This window comes from Babylonia areolata, chromosome 13 (genome assembly GCF_041734735.1).
Source record: "Babylonia areolata isolate BAREFJ2019XMU chromosome 13, ASM4173473v1, whole genome shotgun sequence".
NCBI lineage: Eukaryota > Metazoa > Mollusca > Gastropoda > Neogastropoda > Buccinidae > Babylonia > Babylonia areolata.
The window spans coordinates 14,993,732-15,011,400 of NC_134888.1; the positions used below are offsets into that span (position 1 = coordinate 14,993,732).

The 17,669-nt window shown below is 41.7% G+C and overlaps 1 long non-coding RNA gene across 2 annotated transcripts in view; it reads right to left on the reverse strand.

The window, feature by feature from the left end:
• Window positions 1-2,556, reverse strand: part of LOC143288843 (uncharacterized) — a 12,146-nt gene extending 9,590 nt beyond the window's left edge. The window contains exons 1-3 of one of the 2 annotated variants that reach the window (XR_013056145.1): window positions 2,448-2,556; window positions 1,415-1,507; window positions 830-901 (exon numbers count right to left, since the gene is read on the reverse strand). This is a non-coding gene — a long non-coding RNA (uncharacterized LOC143288843). Of the gene's footprint in view, window positions 1-829; window positions 902-1,414; window positions 1,508-2,447 lie in introns of those variants that run through there. The other variant, XR_013056146.1, reaches the window with a different exon arrangement.
• Between the last annotated feature and the right edge of the window lie 15,113 nt (window positions 2,557-17,669).

Genomic DNA, 17,669 nt, shown 5'->3' on the forward strand with positions numbered 1-17,669 from the left:
ATGAGACAGAGACAGAAATTTCTAGAAACTAACATGACAAAGAAAAAATGCAACATGGAGCAAGCAGAAAAAAAGTTTACTATGGGTCATGGCAGTTAATTGATGATGTTCTTGTGTAACACTATTTTTTTCTTATATGGAACTTCTTCATTTAGTTATTTAGTTATTTCACACCCCCTCCCTCCCGTCCGGCCCTCCTTGACAGTTTATGTGCCCATGGTCGAAAAACATTAAAACATTTCATTTCATTTCTCTGTCTCTGTCTATCTGTCTGTCTGTCTGAATGTCTCTCAGGAATCTCATTCACTATGTTCTTACCGTACAATATTTCACTTGTTTACATGGAAAGAAGTAAATACAAAAATAGAGGAACACAATGCAAGAATGCAGTCTAACATTCAAGACTTTAAAGCAAAGTGGTTGTCTTACAAGACATTGATTACAGACATTTCTTAAATGTGTGAAGGGGTCGATTGTGTTTGGTACATGCCAGTCATTATTATCATTAATTTTTTAATGACTGATAATTAGTCGTTTTTTAAACATATTTTTTAAAAAGTACAGTATTTCTTTTTGCTCTTTTTGTATTATGCAATAGAAAATACTCTTGCAAATTAATTATCACTGAAGTTGATTGCAGTTGGCTCATGTGTTAAGGACGTAATTTCCTATAGTGGCATATATGTGGAGTGTGCAAAATTCTGTCAAATATGATGTTTCAATGAAAGAAATATAACCTTCAATACAAGGAGGAAAAAAAAGAAAAAAAAGAAAAAAAACAACCAAAACATTCATCATCTTTAGCGCAGTAAGATAATTACCATCTTACCAGTTTTGCACGGTTTATAACATCAGCTATGAGGTGTTCCCCTCCTTTGACGTTTTTCATGTTCTTGACGATCTGAAAGAAACAACAGCAACAGCAGCAACAAGAAAGATAAAATATGACAAATTAATTAGTATCACAAGATATGGTGTATGTGGTCTGAGTATGTAACAAGCACACACACACACACACACACACACACACACACACACACACGCACGCACACACACACACACACACACACACACACACACACACAAACATGCACACACGCGCACACACACTCACATGTACGCTGTCGTGCACACACACACACACACACACACACACACAGCATATACCCTCAGGTCACATGGCTCATATCCAAGTCATTATACTACCACCCACCTTCTAACCTTTCCCCCATAACACACAACACACACACACAGACACACACACGCGCGCGCGTGCGCTCGCACACACACGCACATGAGCATACACACAAGCACATGTAAGCAAACACACACCCACCCCACCATCAACCTCATTCATACACACACAAGAAGAAAGGGTCGCTATTTTGCTCCAGGCACCAAAATAGGAACTTACAGCCATAACAGCCTCCTTGCCTTTCTCTGTCTCAAGGGCACGCACCAGTGCATCAGCTATGGGGTGTTCTCCTGCCTCTTTCTTTGCACAGAACTGAGAGCAATAACAGCAACAAAGACAAAAAATGAAAAATTAATCAGTGTCACAGGATACGGTGTAAGTGGTTTGGGAATACAATGTTTTTAATTCTCTCACTCTCTCTCTCTCTCTTAATTCTCTATCTCCCTCTCTTTTTTAAAATTCTTTCTCTCTTTAAAAATTCTCTCTCCCTCCCTCTTTTGTGTGTGTGTGTGTGTGTGTGTGTGTGTGTGAGAGAGAGAGAGAGAGAGAGAGAGAGAGAGAGAGAGAGAGCCAGAAGTCTACTCAAGAGATTCCAAAGATGTAAGACAGAAAGCGTTAAGATTCAGCGGAAAGAAGACTATGTTAAGGAGGGGGAGGATTATGTTAAGCTATGAAAACAAAGAAACGAGCGTATGAAGAAGAAAGATTAGAAAAAAATAAGAAATTGCTTCCATGACCCTAAACTGTTCTGGTCAATAATAAAATCAGTTCACCGGAAAGCATTGATTTATAATGACATTAGCTCCGAACAGTGGCATAACCACATTTCTAACGTCTTTAATACAGCTGACCAGGAAGAAGTAATGACATACTAGTGAAATGGTGCAGATGACGGGGCAGCAAAAAACAACAACAACAAAAAAACAACAAAACAAAGAAACAAAAAAGCAAACAAAGAAACAAAACAAAAAACAACAACAAAACACAAGAAAGTCACATAAAATTGAGAAAACACCAATGTCTTTTAACCATCCCAGAAACGTAAATGGGAAATGGGAATGTAGTGCCCACAGAAAACACACACACAGAAAAAAAGCCACACACACGGAGTCATGCACACAAGCAGACAAAAACACACATATATCCCCAAACACACACACACACACACACACACATATGCACAAAAAGAAAAAAAAAACGAAAAGAAAAGGGACACTATAATTATGGTTCCTGGCACCATATAGAATCTTACAGCCAGAAGAGCCTACCTGCCTTCCACTGTGTCAAGGGCATGGTTTATGGCATCAGCTATGGGGTGTTCTCCTGCCTCTTGCTTTTCACGGATATTCTTCATGAACTGTTGATCTGAGAGCAACACCAATAACACGAAAGATGAAGCATGACAAATCAATTAGTGTCAACAAGACAGTGTATGTGGTCTGGGTACAAAACACGCCTTTGGAAAATCACACACACCACACGCACACACACCACACACACACACACACACACATTGGAAATAATATTTGTTACGAACGCTATGATCTGAGAGGCAACGTCAACACAGAGACGAGGCATAGCAAATTAGATAGAGTCCACAATATATGGTGTCTGTGTTCTGGGTATATAATACGTCTTTTTTGATTACTCACACACCCATAAACACACACACAAACACACACACACACACACACACATAAACACACACCTCCTAATGGAGTAAAGATGGTTACTATCATATAATGACTTCATTGAACAAACATTACCAAATACCACAACAATGTCACATAGAATTAAGAAAAACACAAATGTCTTTTAGTCCCCCTAAAAAAGCACACGCTGAGGTCACAAGCAAATAAAGGGACCACTGTCACTGAAACATGAGAGTGCTTGATGACTCCATGCAGTATGTGAATCAGTTTCAGCGAAAGCAGCATGAAATATCAAACCGGTTCCTTTCTTTCAGTCATGACCAAGACCAGTGTCACACTGACGTGTCAATTCCGGTGTGTCGGCTGCTTGTCTTCTTTTTCTTCTGCGTTCATGGGCTGCAACTCCCACGTTCACTCGTATGAAAACGAGTGGGCTTTTACTTGTATGACCGGTTTTAACACCGCCTATGTAGGCAGCCATACTCCATTTTCGGGGATATACATGCTGGGTATGATTTTGTTTCCATAACACGCTGAACGCTGACATGGATTACAGGATCTTTATGTGCGTATTTGAACTTCTGCTTGCGTATACACACGAAGGGGTTCGGGCACAAGAAGGTCTGCACATTTTTTTTTTATGTTGACCTGGATATCGGAAAAATGTAACACACTTCACTCACCAGGCGCTTTTAGGCCAATTTTCTGACCTGGCCGCTTTACTTTAGATGAAACTCAAAATGGAAATTCATTGTGAAAATGGGATTTCAAAAAGTACTCAGCACACACCACACACACACACACACACACACACACACACACACACACATACACACACACACACACACCCCCACACACACCACACACACACACACAAAGACACACGCACACACACACAGAGTCGTGCACATAAGCACAAACAAGCACACATATACCCCAAAACGCCAAACACACACACACACACACACACACACACACACACACACACACACAGTGAACAAGCGTGAAAGGTTCAAAATATAGTTTCTGGCATCAAACTTACAGACATAAGAGTTTCCCTGCCTTCCTCTGTCTTAAGGGCATGGTATATGGCATCAGCTATGGGGTGTTCTCATGCCTCTTGCTTTTCACGGGATATTCTTGAAGAACCGTACGATCTGATAACAGATCAATAAATAGAAAGAGGACGCATGACAAATTCATTACTGACACAAGATATGGTGGTCTGAGTTTCTAATACGTCTTGAATAAGGTCACTTACACACACACACACACACACACACACGCGCGCGCGCGCGCGCGCGCGATCAAACGTGAAGGTTCACTATTTGGTTTTTCTGGCACCAAAGTGGGAACTTACAGCCATAAGAGCCCTCCCTGCCTTCCTCTGTCCCAAGGGCACGGTATATGGCACCAGCTATGGGGTATTTTCCTGCTGCCTCTTGCAGTTCACAGACCTTCCCCAAGATCTGGAAAACTGAAAGCAACAATAACAATGACGAATTATGAAAAATCAATCTGGTGTCACAGAGTATGGTGTATGAGGGCAGGGAATGTAATACGTTTTTAATTCTCTCTCTCTCTCTCTGTTTTTGGGGAGGAAAGAGAAAAGTGTTTTTTTTTGATGGCAAAGAACTGCAAATTGTTAATATGTGCTGATATTTAGGTTTTTCTTTCTTGACTATGTTGAGTTTATAGACGAGGTACAAGTCATTTGGTTGCAAAAGGGAAGAGGCTCTACACTGACTTTTCCGGGCCTTCCAAAAACGTAAAGAAATGTCACCAAAAATATTATTTTAGATTTTTTATGCAAAATACAGTCTGTGTTATTGTATGCATAAGAAATTTGGGGTTACAAGAGATTACAAAGTTTAGAGAAAGTACATTATTAGCCTGTAAAGATACTTAGGTATTCCCTTAAAAAACGGCCAATAAAATGGTATATGGAGAACTTTGTAGATACCCTTATTTGTGAATTCACAGATTAGATTATTAAAAATAATGTTTAGATTATTCCAAATAACTTCGAACAGACTACACAAACAGACACATTTAATGATGGTATCCATGGACAATGATGGTAAAAAGTGTTGGACAACCAAGGTAAGTGAAATACTGTCTAATGCTGTTTTTATTTTTTTATGAATAATGAAATATGGTTAAACCAAAGGGTACAAAATATTGACACATATTTTTCAAGTGTTTAAGCAACAGCTGAGATAAATATTTTTCCAAGAATGGTCAGGCACTATCAGAAACAGAGGGAGATTTAATTTGTACAGGTTGATTAAATACAATATAAATATGTATACATTGGGGAAGGTTATTGGATGGTGGTAAACAGTTGTCCATATTTTTAATATACAAAATTTATGTTCCATTCTATGAGACAGAGACAGAAATTTCTAGAAACTAACATGACAAAGAAAACAATGCCAACATGGAGCAAGCAGGAAAAAAAGTTGACTATGGGTCATGGCAGTAATTGATGATGTTCTTGTGTAACCTGTATTTTTTTCTGACATGGAAACTTCTTTATTTAGTTATTTCACACCCTGTCCCTACCCTCCGGCCCTCCTTGACTGTTTATGTGCCAATGGTCGAAAAACATTAAAACAATTTCATTTCTCTGTCTCTGTCTATCTGTCTGTCTGAATGTCTCTCAGGAATCTGATTCACTGTGTTCTTACCGTACAATATTTCACTTGTCTACATGGAAAGAAGTAAATACAGAAATAGAGGAACACAATGCAAGAATGCAGTCTAACATTCAAGACTTTAAAGCAAATTGGTTGTCTTACAAGACATTGATTACAGACATTTCTTAAATATGTAAAGGGGTCGATTGTGTTTGGTACATGCCAGTCATTATTATCATTAATTTTTTAATGACTGATAATTAGTCGTTTTTTAAATTATTAAAAAAAAAGTACAGCATTTCTTTTTGTTCTTTGTGTATTATGCAATAGAAATACTCCTTGCAAATTAATTATCACTGAAGTTGATTGTAGTTGGCTAATGTGTTAAGGACGTAATTTTCCTATAGTGGCATATGTGGAGTGTGCAAAATTCTGTCAAATATGATGTTTCAATAAAGAAATACAACCTTCAATGCAAGGAGAAAGCAAAAAGCAGAAAAAACCCCAAAACATTCATCAACTTTAGCGCAGTAAGATAATTACCATCTTACCAGTTTACACGGTTTATAACATCAGCTATGAGGTGTTCCCCTCCTTTGACGTTTTTCATGTTCTTGACGATCTGAAAGAAACAACAGCAACAGCAGCAACAAGAAAGATAAAATATGACAAATTAATTAGTGTCACAAGATATGGTGTATGTGGTCTGAGTATGTACAAGCACACACACACACACACCACACACAAACACACACACACACCACACCACACACACACACATCACATGTTACGCTGTCGTGCACACACACACACACACACACACACACAGCATATACCCTCAGGTCACATGGCTCATATCAAGTCATTATACTACCACCCACCTTCTAACCTTCCCCCATAACACACACACACACCACACACACACACACACACACACAGCGCGCGCGCGCGCGTGCGCTCGCACACACACGCACATGAGCATACACACAGGCACATGTAAGCAAACACACACCCTCCCCACCACCAACCTCATTATACACACACAAGAAGAAAGGGTCGCTATTTTGCTCCAGGCACCAAAATAGGAACTTACAGCCATAACAGACTCCTTGCCTTCTTTGTCTCAAGGGCACGCGTCAGTGCATCAGCTATGGGTGTGTTCTCCCTGCCTCTTTCATTGCACAGAAGCCACTCACTAACTGGCTGATCTGAGAGCAATAACAGCAACAAAGACAAAAAAATGAAAACTTAATCAGTGTCACAGGATACGGTTTGTAAGTGGTTTGGGAATACAATGTTTTTAATTCTCCACTCTCTCTCTCTCTTCTTAATTCTCTCTCTCCCTCTCTTTTTTAAATTCTTTCTCCCTTCTATAAAAAAATCTCTCTCCCTCCTCTTTTGTGTTGTGTGTGTTGTGTGTGTGTGTGTGTGGGTGTGTGTGTGTGTGTTGTGTGTGGGGAGGAGGAGAGTGAAGAGAGGAGGAGACGGAGAGAGACGGAGAGGAGAGAGCGAGGCCAGAATTCTACTCAAGAGATCCAAAGATTGTAAGACAGAAAGCGTAAGAATTCAGCGGAAAGAAGACTCATGTTATTTTAAGGGGGGGTGGATTATGTTAAGCTATGGAAACAAAGACAGAACGAGCGTTGAAGAAGAAAGATTAGAAAAAATAAGAAATAGCGTCCATGACCGAAATGGTTTGGGTCAATAATTAAAATCAGTTCAACGGAAAGCAAGTGATTTATAATGACATTAGCTCCGAAAAACAGTGGAATAACCACTTTTCTAACGTCTTTAATACAGCTCTGACCAGGAAGGGAAGACGTAATGACATACTAGTGACCATGGTGCAGATTGATGGGGCAGCAAAAAACAAACAACAAAAACAAAACAAAAAAACAAACAAAAAAGGAAACAAGAAAAACAAAACAAAAAACAACAACAAACAACACAACAAAGTCACATAAAATTGAGGAGGGGGGGAAAACACCAATGTCTTTTAAACCATCCAGAAAACTAAATGGGAAATGGGGAATGTTATGTGCCCACAGAAAACACACACACAGAAAAAAACCCCACACACAGGGAGTAATGCACACAAGCAGGGACAAAAAACACACATATATCCCCAAACACACACACACATATGCACAAAAAAGAAAAAAAAAAACGAAAAGAAAAGAGGACACTTAATTAATGGTTCTCGGCACCAATATAGAATCTTACAGCAGAAGGAGCCTTCCTGCCTTTCCACTGTGTCAAGGGCATGGTTTTATGGCCATCCGCTATGGGGTGTTCTCCTGCTCTTGCTGGTTTCACGGATATTCTTCATGAATGGTTGATCTTGAGAGCACACTCCAATAACACGAAAGATTCGAAGCATGACAAATCAATTAGTTGTCACAGACAGTGTATGTGGTCTGGGTACAAAAACACCGCCTTTGGAAAATCACACACACACACGCACACTCACACACACACACACATTGGAAATTATATTTGTTACGAACGCTATGATCTGAGAGCAGTCAACACAGAGACGAGGCAGAGCAAATTAGAATAGAGTCACAATATATGGTGTCTGTGTTCTGGGTATATAATTCTTGCGTCTTTGATTACTCACCACACCATAAACACCACACACACACACAGCCACACACACACACTCATTATATAAACACACTCCTATTGGAGTTTAAAGATGATTACTATCAATAATGACTTCATTGAACAAACATTACCAAATACACAACAATGTCAACATAGAATTAGAAAACACAAATGGTCTTTAGTCCCCCAAGAAGCACAGCTGAGGTCACAAGAAATAAAGGGACCACTGTCACTGATAACATGAGGAAGTGCTTGATGACTCCACTGCAGCATGTATGTGAATCAGTTTCAGGCCGAAAGCAGCATGACAATGAATATCCCAAACCAGGTTCCTTTCTGTCAGCGTAATGACCAGGACCTGTGCCACACTGACGTGTCAGTTCCATAGTATCGGCTGCTTGTCTTCTTTTTCTTCTGCGTTCAGGGGCTGCAACTCCCACGTCACTCGTATGAACAAACGAGTGGGCTCTTTATTGGTATGACGGTTTTTAACCCGCTATGTAGGCAGCCATACTCCATTTTCGGGGATATACATGCGGGGTATGATTTTGTTTCCATAACACGCTGACGCTGACATGGATTACAGGATCTTTATGTGCGTATTTGAACTTCTGCTTGGCGTTATACACCACGAAGGGGTTCGGGGCACAAGAAGGTCTGCACATTTTTTTTTTATGTTGACCTGGGATATCGGAAAAAAAATGTACCACACTTCACTCCACAGGCGCTTTTTAGGCCCATTTTCTGACCTGGCCCGCTTTACTTTAGATGAAATGAAACTCAAAATGGAAATTCATTGTGAAAATGGGATTTCAAAAAGTACTCAGCACACACACACACACACACCACCACACCAACACACACACACACACACACACACAACATACACACACACACACACCACACCCAAACACACACACACACACACACAAAGACACACGCACACACACACAGAGGCGTGCACATAAGCACAAACAAGCACCACATTATACCCCATAAAACGCCAAACACACACCCACACCACAAACACACACACACACACACACACACAGTGTGAACAAGCCGTGAAGGTTCACAATATAGTTTCTGGCATTCAAACTTACAGACATAAGAGTTTCCCCTGCCTTCCTCTGTCTTAAGGGCATGGTATATGGATCAGCTATGGGGGTGTTCTCCTGCATATTGCTTTTCAGGGATATTCTGAAGAAACCGTACGATATGATAACAAGATCATAAAATAGAAAGAGGACGCCATGACAAATTCATTACTGACACAAGATTATGGTGGTCTGAGTTTCTAATTACGTCTTGAATAAGTCCACTTACAACACGCACACCCCACACAACACGCGCGTAGCGCGCGCGCCGCGCGATTCAAACGTGAAGTTCACTATATGGTTTCTGGCACCAAAGTGGGGACCTTCAGGCCATAGAGCTCCCAGCCTTCCTCTGTCCCCAAGGGCACGGTATAGGGCACAGCTATGGGGTCTTTGCCTGCTGCCTCTTGCAGTTCACAGATCCTTCCCAAGAATCTGGAAAACGAAAGCAACAAATAAACAATGACGAATTATGAAAACATCAATCTGTGTTAAAGAGTATGGTGTATGAGGGCAGGGATTGTAATACGTTTTTAATTCTCTCTCTCTCTCTTCTGTTTTTGGGGGGGGGGGAAAAGAGAAAGTGTATTTTTTTTTGATGGCAAGAACTGCAAATGTTAATATGTGCTGCTTTATTTAGGTTTTTCTTTCTTGACTATGTGTGTTTATAGACGAGGGTACAAGTCATTTGGTTGCAGAAGGGAAGAAGAGGCTCTACAATGACTTTTCCGGGCCTTCCAAAAACGTAAAGAAATGTCACCAAAAATATTATTTTAGATTTTTTTTGCCAAATACAGTCTGATGTTATTGTATGCATAGAAATTTGGGGGTTAAAAGAGATTACAATATGGTTTAGAGAATGTACATTTATTGCCTGTAAAAGATACTTAGGTATTCCCTTAAAACTGCCAATAAAATGGTATATGGAGAACTTTGTAGATACCCTTATTTGTGAATTCACAGATTAGATTATTAAAATAATGGTTTAGATTATTCCAAATAACTTCGAACCGACTACACAAACAGACACATTTAAGATGGTATCCATGGACAATGATGGTTAAAAGTGTTGGGACAACCAAGGTAAGTGAATAATGTCTAATGTTGTTTTTTTTTTTTAGAATATATGAAATATGGTTAAACCAAAGGGTACAAAATATTGACACATATTTTTCAAGTGTTTAAGCAACAGCTGAGACTAAATATATTCAAGAATGGTCAGGCCACTATCAGAACAGAGGGAGGATTTAATTTGTACAGGTGATTAAATACAATATAATATGGTATACATTGGGAAGGTTATTGGATGGTGGTAAACAGTTGCTCCATATTTTAATATCAAATGTTTATGTTTCCATTCTATGAGACTGAGACAGAAATTTCTTGAAACTAACTTGACAAAGAAAACAATGGCAACATGGAGCAAGCAGAATAAAAGTTGACTATGGGTCATGGCAGTTAAATTGATGGATGTTCTTGTTGTAACCTGTATTTTTTCTGATCTGGAACTTCTTTATTTAGTTATTCACAACCCTGTCCCTACCCTCCGGCCTACTTGACTGTTTATGTGCCCATGGTCGAAAAACATTAAAACATTTCCTTTCTCTGTCTCTGTCTATCTGTCTGTCTGTATGTTTCAGGAATCTGATTCACTGTGTTCTTACCGTACAATATTTCACCTTGTCTACATGGAAAGAAGTAATTAAAATGACACGAATTAGTGAGGAACCACAATGCAAGGTATGCAGTCTAACATTCAAGGATTTTAAAGCAAATTGGTTGTTTAAAGACATTGATTACAGACATTTCTTATATATGTAAAGGCGGTCGATCTGTGTTTGTACATGCCAGGTCATTTATTACATTAATTTTTTAATGACTGATAATTAGTGCGTTTTTTAAATATATTAAAAAAAAAAGTACAGCCATTTCTTTTTTTTGTTCTTTGTGTAGTAAGCAATAGAAATACTCTTGCAAATTAATTATCACCTGAAGTTGATTGCAGTTGGCTAATGTGTGGTTAGAAGGACGTAATTTTCCTATAGGTGGCATATGTGGAGTGTGAAAAATTTCATGGTCAAATCTATTGATGTTTAATTAAAGAAATTTAACCTTCAATGCAAGGAGGGCGGAAAGCAAAAAGAAGAAAAAACCCACAACATTCAGCACTTTAGCGCAGTAAGATTAATTACCCATCTTAACCAAGTCTTACACGGTTTATAACATCAGCTATCGAGGTGTTCCCCTCCCTGTGACGCGTTTTTCATGTTCTTGGACGATCTGAAAGAAAACAACCAGCAACAGCAGCAACAGAGAAAAGATTAAAATATGACAAATTAATTTGTGTCACAAGATATGGTGGAGGTGGTTGAGGTATTGTAACAAGCACACACACACACACACACACACACACACAAACACAACACACACCACACACACACACACACTCACATGTACGCTGTCGTGCACACACACAACACACACACACACCACACACACACACCCACACACACCAAATACCCTCAGGTCACATGGCTATTAGCCAAGTCATTTATTACTACACCAACTTCTAACCTCTCCCCCATAACACACACAAACACACACACACACCACACACACACACACACACACACACGCGCGCGCGTGCGCCGAACACACACGCACATTGGCCAGAACACACAGGCACATGTAAGCAAACACACACCCGCCCACCACCATCCTATTCATACACACACATGATGAATGGGTCGCTATTTTGCTCCAGGCACCAAAATAGGAACTTACAGCCATAACAGATCCTTGCCTTCCTTTGTCTCAAGGGGCACGCATCAGGTGCACAAGATATGGGGGAGTTTTTCTCCCTGCCTCTTTCTTTGCACAGGAAGCCCAATCACTAACTGGCTGATCTGAGAGCCAATAACAGCCAAAAAACAAAGACAAAAAATGAAAAATTAATCAGTGTCACAGGATTACGCTGTAAAGTGGTTGGGAATACAATGTTTTTTAATTTCTTCTCTCTCTCTCATTAGCAAATAATGGGAAGATCTTTTTGCTTGTGATGGTCATCACACTCCTTCAACGCATCATACAGTAAATACTTTGTAAACTTGACAAGAAGCGTTGAAATCAATGCTAGAAACACCATGGTCCTGACATTATGGGAAAGAAAAAAAAAAAAATTAAGATAGATACATAAAGCAATAAAAAAGGGAAGGAAAACAAGGGAAGAAAGAGTAATGCCAGAAATTAATAAGAACGGGGAAGAAAGGGACCACGACTTATAGGAATCAGGAGAAGAAAGAAACCAAATACTCAGTTATCTCTGGTTTTACCTCTGGGCTGGGGAATACTGTCGGCGCAGGGCTCCATTCTGCACAAGTTAATGGAGCTGCAGAGACAGAAAAGCATCACCATTACTGATTCACGAAAAACATAGCACACATTACAGGCATTAGCATTGGGTGCCATAAGGGGGGTACATGCTGGAAATTGTTGAGGGCTCAATACTGACAGTCACTGGGAAGCATGTTGAGACATGGTTGAGGGCTCAATATTGACAGTCACTGGGAGATGATGGAGACAAAGGATAAGGGCTCATTCTGACAGTCACCGGGAAGATGTTGGAGACATGGATGAGGGCTCAATACTGACAGTCACTGGGGAGTGTTGGAGACAAGGATGAGGGCCCCAATACTGACAGTCACTGGGAGATGTTGGAGACAAGGATGAGGGTCTCCAATACTGACAGTCACTGGGAGATGTTGGAGGACATGGTGAGGGCCTCAATAATTGACAGTCACTGGGAGAGGAGATGATGGAGACAAGGATAAGGCTCAATACTGACAGTCACCGGGAGATGTTGGTGAAATGGATGAGGGCTCAATACTGACAGTCACTGGGAGGATGATGGAGACAAGGATTGAGGGCCCCAATTACTGACAGTCATGGGAATGATTGGTGACAAGGATGGGGCTCAATACGACAGTCATGGGAGATGTTGGAGACATGGATGAGGGCCCAACAATACTGACAGTCACTGGGAGGATGTTGGAGACAGGATGAGGGCCTCAATACTGACAGTCACTGGGAGAAGTTGGAGTCAAGGATAAGGGTCAATACTACAGTCACTGGCGAGTGTTGGAGACAAGGGTGAGGGCTCAATACTGAAAGTCACTGGGAGACGTTGGAGACTCTGATGAGGGTTGAATACTGACAGTCACTGGAGTTGTTGGAGACTTGGATGAGGGCCCTGAATTCTGATAGTCACTTGGAATTGGTGGAGACATGAGATGAGGGCTCAATATTGACAGTCACTTAGGAGTTGGTGGAGACCATGGATGAGGGCCAATATTTATTAGTGTATAGAGATCGAGAAAGGGTGAATGAGACAAAAGTGAATGTGTGATATGTTGGGAAAACACCAATGTCCTGGATTCCTGAGAGGAGAGAGAGAGAGAGAGGAGGAGATGAGAGTGCGAAGAGGGAGAGAGAGAGAGGAGAGAAGTGAAAAGAGGGGATGAGAGAGCAGACAGAGACAGGGAAAATGAGAGAGAGAAGGAGGAGGGAGGGAGGCAGACAGACAATTAAGATAGAGAGAAGAAAGACAAAAAAATAGCCTATAGGGGAAAAGAAAATGCACCATTTGTGGCTCAATCTTCTCTCTCTCACTCTCTCTCTCTCTGGAGTTCACTGCCATCCGTCGTGGGTGTGATCCCTGTGGACGCATCCGAGCAGCGCTCCGCTCTGCGTGATCTTCTGAGTTTAACCGTTCAGTGTGTGTGTTGTTACTGGTGGGAAAAAAGGGTGGAAAATGCCCTATTACTTACAGAGGCGCATCGAGATGCAATTGGAAATTTCTAACCAACGTTGAGGAAGATGTTCGGCAGACGAAGGACTTCGTTTTACAAAGACAAAAAGCAAGATAAAAGAAAGGTACGTGCTGCCTGGAGTGTTTAGTTTGACACTGACAGTATTATACTGACTTGGCTATTATCCTGATCCATATATGCTTGGACGTAGAGGACGAATCTGGGTTTCCCGAAAACAACACAACCTGGAAAACATTGAAAGCACATGCTATGGATAGACGATTTTGTCCAGATATTGGAAGGAACTTCCGGATTAATTCCGCAAGTCTGTGTGAGAAAATGGAAATATCTTCGGGATCCTCCCAAAAGAAATATATATCACAGTTGATGTCAGAGGTATCCGACCCTTCAAAATGTCGTTTATGAACACAGCAACGAGATACATGCTATGCTGGGAAGACAGGTCAATGTTCATCAACGGTTGAGACAGGAATGGAGAGAAAGAATGAACACACTGGGAGATGGAACCTCAAAAGAAAACAATCTGAAGTTTCTAGGTTGTTCGTGAACCGGTGTCTGGGAAAAGCATCAGAAAAAATAATAGTGCGGAAATAAGCTGTTGACATTTTGAATCGTTTCATTCGTCCTCCGGTTCATGGCGTCTGTCAGACATTTGAGAAGGGCGTTTTATCGCGTCGGCTGCTACCAGACAGTACTCCTCACAGCCACGCCATTATTCGTTCGATTTCGCAGCTGGATCAGACCAGATGGAACATTCTGAAGCAACAACTACTTAAAGAAATCTCTCAGACGAGAGAAATCCGAATCGCCGCGCGGACCTCACACAAACACCGTCAGAGAGGAGGATATACGGACACCACCGTCAGCAGGGAAAGGAGAAAGATTGCATATTTCAAGAAAGGGAAGGACTGTATTAGGGTCCAAGACAAGCATTCCACTTCTGTACACTGATGGAACTTGGACGACCCCGACCCGAACAGCAGACTGCACCAGGAGAAGAAAATGGGGGCACAGCACCGACATCGCCCATTCAACGAAAAACATTGCGAATTTTCCATAACCAGGAACAGCATCTGGTACCAGACTATGGCGGACCACCGAAGAAACAGGGGATTCGAGTACATACAGAAAGCAGGAGACTGACAAAAGGAGCAGGTGGGATTCGAAGCGAGAACAAGATCCCAGTGCACCCAGTTACCACGCTCCTCTCAAACATCCACCACCAGAGCCAGCGACACAGCCACGTGGAGTCAGGCACCCTCCTCCACAGATGGTCAGGAAGAAGGATAGTACGGATGTTACCCAGCAAGACAGCTTTGCAGAACGATCCCACTGCACAACTTCGACTACAATGCTGGCAGGGAAGCTTTTCAATATCAGCACCCACCTATGTTTCCTACTGTACAACTACGAGAGAATTCCAAGCCAAACAGCAGAATATCGTCCCGCTGAACGGACTGGGTTTCAACACGGGCTCATGTGATATGTGGAACAGCTGGAAACATGTCCATCACAGCAGCATTGGACATTTCAAACAATGCCCATGCTTCCAGTCAGAGGAATGAGCGCAACTTTTTAAGCCCAGAGATAAAGCTATTTCCCCAAGAGTTGGGCTTCCTGCGACGGATCATACGTGAAAGTGATACAGTCGGTTCCGCTCTTCTTTCAAGACATCAAGAAAACAGACTGGACGCAAAGAAGCTGCAAAACATGGAAAGGACTCCCCGCGTCAGTCACCATCAACAAACAACGGGAAACAACGCAAACAGACCGAACGAGTGCATGAAGGTGATATCGACACGAACACACACCAGCTCACTGCTGCGAACAACAGGGCAGACAACAAAATCAACGGAAGCCGACCAAACTGGAAGAACAAAAAGGACAACTCCTGCCATGTCGACGACCAGTCTGACCTTGGCAGGTCAGATCGGATGTCCCCTCTGGTTCCCCCCAATGTTCCCCAGGCCCTTTTACGAAGAGGAAAGCGTCGACTTTTTGACCAGTGTCACCACGTCGTCAAGCCACAGCATTGAAGATGCACGCGGGATGACACTGTTGTATGCCAGACAGTGATGCCATTGATGCCATCAACACCACTGCAGACAGAGCCACTGAGTGAGGTAGAGACAGTTGCAGTAGGTCTGGTGATCGGGTTGACAGGGACAGCCAGTGTGATGAATGTATGGACGTTCTACAGCAGCAAAGATGACCTGGGCTGATGTACGCGGCATTAGATGACGGGCTTCCACCCAACATCCCTTGCCACCCCCGAAGGACGACGCGACCCGTGCTGCCATGGAGACGGCCCCTCAACGCCAAAGCAGCGTGACTCCGACACCAATGTCAACACGCCCCTCTTTTGTAATGCCGGGGGATTCCCCCTTCCCTTGGCTGCCACGGAGAAATAGCCCCGTGTGGACTCCCGTGCCCACCCAAAATGAACGCAGAGGCGCCGTCCGTGGCAGCTTGACTCGGCGAGAAAAGACTGGTGAACACTACGATCACCAATCCGTTTGTCACTTTGAAAGACAGTCTTCCCCTCCCCCAACTAGTGGATAGAAAACAAACACAACAGTACTATAGCGATAGGTACACCGAAAAACAAAAAAAAGTGGTCTCCACCTCGAAAGCAAAAAGGCCATAACAAAACACCCCAATATAATAGGATGGGCTGCTGGCCTGAACACTGAACCCACGGACATACACCATTCAAAGACTCACGGTTTTCAATGAGTGTCATATAACGTTTGAAGGCAATACGTCTTGTGTCTAAACTGTGAAAAAAAAGGACACCAGTTTCGTCGCCTTTTATTTCAAAGTTTTTAATCTTCATTTGTCTGTTTGTGAAACATTAGTAGAGTCTTAACATGGTCGTTTAGTCCCATCACTACATGGTTACGGCAGGCCTCCAGCGATTATAAAGCTCTCACATCAGGGGGGAGGAGGCGAAGAACGCGGGGGGGTGGTGTCATAGTATTAGGTATACAATGAGTATGTACCTTTCCTTAAACAATTTCCAAACAAAATACGATATATAATTGTTCTTCAAGAGGAACAAAAAAAAAAGAAAAAAAAATGAAAAAAAAAAAAAAGAACTTTTTGGAAACAGTGTCTAGTTCGTTTTTATTGTTAGTATTTACAATTTAAATCCTCTCTATCAGTCCATTTTACGAGACAAGTGGAGGCCAGACAATGGGAGTTCTATACTAGAACAATGATCTACTTGACATTATTGAAAACCACGAGGGATGCTTCCTTCATTTTGTGTGGACGACTTTATGCCAAGGACTGTGGTAACAAAATTCACAGCAAATAGTTTAGTGCTGAACTTTTCCTCAGACGACACAACACAAAATGGTTTTTCTGTTTGACTTTGCGATGGCCACGATCGATTCCTGACCGTTTTGTTCTAGATACAGGGATCGATGACTATGGCCAAAAGTTACTCTGGCTGTGATGCTTTAATTTTGATCTGTACATTTTGAATGGTGTTTGTGCGGAGACACAAATGGGTTTTCACTTATACGTCTCCCTCTGGTAGGTAGTGTAATTGATTATTTTATTTTCTCCACTTCATTAAGCTATTTATCGCACAGAATGCTGTAGAAGAAATGATAGACCTCTAAGCATATGCCTGTATCATGTCT